Genomic DNA, 2504 nt, shown 5'->3' with positions numbered 1-2504 from the left:
CACCTCCATTCTTTGAGTTCACACACCTCCATTCTATGAGTTCACACACCTCCATTCTTACTTCAGCAACATCCATTCTATGACTTCAGACACCTCCATTCTATGACTTCACACACCTTCATTATTACTTCAGCCACATCCATTCTGTGACTTCACACACCTCCCTTCTGTGACTTCACACACCTCCATTCTATGACTTCACACACCTCCATTCTAAGACTTCACACACCTCCATTCTATGACTTCACACACTTCCATTCTATGACTTCACACTCCTCCATTTTGTGACTTCACACACCTCCATTCTATGACTTCCCACAACTCCATTCTATGACTTCACACACGTGCATTCTGACTTCACACACCTCCATTCCATGACTTCATACACCTCCATTCTATGACTTCACACACCAACATTCTTTGACTTCACACACCTCCATTCTGTGACTTCACATATCTCCATTCTGACTTCACACACATCAATTCTCTGACTTCACAAATCTCCATTCTATGACTTCAGAAACCTCAATTCCATGACTTCATACACCTCCATTCTATGACTTCACACACCTCCTTTCTTTGACTTCACACACCTCCATTTGTGACTTCACACATCAAAATTTTGACTTCACACACCTCCATTCTGTGACTTCACACACCTCAATTTTGACTTCACACACTTCCATTCTGTGACTTCACACATCTCCATTCTGTGACTTCATACACCTCCATTGTTTGATTTCACACACCTCCATTCTTGGATTTCACACATCTCCATTCCAGGACTTCACACACCTCCATTCTATGAGGTCACACACCTCTATTCTATGAGTTCACACACCTCCTTTTTGACTTCACACACCTATATTCTGTGACATCACACACCTCCATTCTGTGACTTCACACACCTCAATTTTGACTTCACACACTTCCAATCTGTGACTTCACACAACTCCATTCTGTGACTTCATACACCTCCAATGTTTGATTTCACACACCTCCATTCTTGGATTTCACACACCTCCATTCCATGACTTCACACACCTCCATTCTATGACTTCACACACCTCCATTCTGAATTCACACACCTCCATTCTGACTTCATACAACTCAATTCTGTGACTTCACACAGCTCCATTCTATGATTTCCCACACCTCCATTCTTTGACTTCACACACCTCCATTCTAAGACTTCACATACCTCATTCCTGAGTTGACACACCTCCATTCTGTGACTTCACATACCTCCAATCTGACTTCACACACCTCCATTCTATGACTTCACACACCTCCATTCTGTGACTTCAAAAACCACCATTCTATGACTTCACACATCTCCATTGTGACTTCACACACCTCCATTCTATGAGTTCACATAGCTCCTTTCTGACTTCACACACCTCCATTCTATGACTTCGCACACCTCTATTCTGACTTCACACCCCTCCATCCTGTGACTTCACATACCTCCATTCTTTGACTTCACACCCCTCAATTCTCTGCCTTCACACACCTCCACTCTGTGACTTTACACACCTACATTCTGTAACTTCACACACCTCCCTTCTGTGACTTCACACACCTCCATTCTATGACTTCACACACCTTCTTTCTGAGTTGACACACCTCCATTCTCTTACTTCACACCCCTCCAATCTGACTTCACACACCTCCATTCGATGACTTCACACACCTGCATTCTGTGACTTCAAAAACCAACATTCTATTACTTCACACAACTCCATTCTATGACTTCACACACCTCCATTCTGAGACTTCACAAACCTACACTCTGTGACTTTAAACACCTCCAGTCTGTGACTACACACACCTCCATTCTGTGATTGCACACACCTCCAATCTATGACTTCACAAACATCCATTCTTTGACTTCACACACCTCCATTCTATGAATTCACACACCTCCATCGTGACCTCACACAACTCTATTCTGTGACTTCACACACCTGACTTCTGTGACTTCACACACCTCCATTCTATGACTTCACACCTACATACTATGACTTCACACACCAAAATTCATGACGTCACACACCTCCATTCTGTGACTTAACACACCTCCATTCTGACATCACACACCTCCATTCTATGACTTCACACACTTCCATTCTATGACTTCACACACCTCCATTCTGTGACTTCACTCACCTCCATTGTGAGTTCACCCACCTCCATTCTGTGACTTCACACACCTCCATTCTGTGAATTCACACACCTCGATTCTCTGACTTCACACACCTCTCTTCTGTGACTTCACATACCTCCATTCTTTGACTTCACACACCTCCGTTCCATGAATTCACACACCTCCATTCTATGAGTTCACACACCTCCATTGTATGAGTTCACACACCTCCATTCTTACTTCAGCAGCATCCATTCTATGACTTCAGACACCTCCATTCTATGACTTCACACACCTTCATTATTACTTCAGCCACATCCATTCTGTGACTTCACACACCTCCCTTCTGTGACTTCAC

The sequence above is a fragment of the Megascapheus bottae genome, unplaced genomic scaffold (assembly GCF_031878675.1).
Source record: "Megascapheus bottae isolate mThoBot1 unplaced genomic scaffold, mThoBot2.hap1 HAP1_SCAFFOLD_41, whole genome shotgun sequence".
Classification (NCBI taxonomy): Eukaryota; Metazoa; Chordata; class Mammalia; order Rodentia; family Geomyidae; genus Megascapheus; species Megascapheus bottae.
This window is presented reverse-complemented; position numbering follows the sequence as displayed.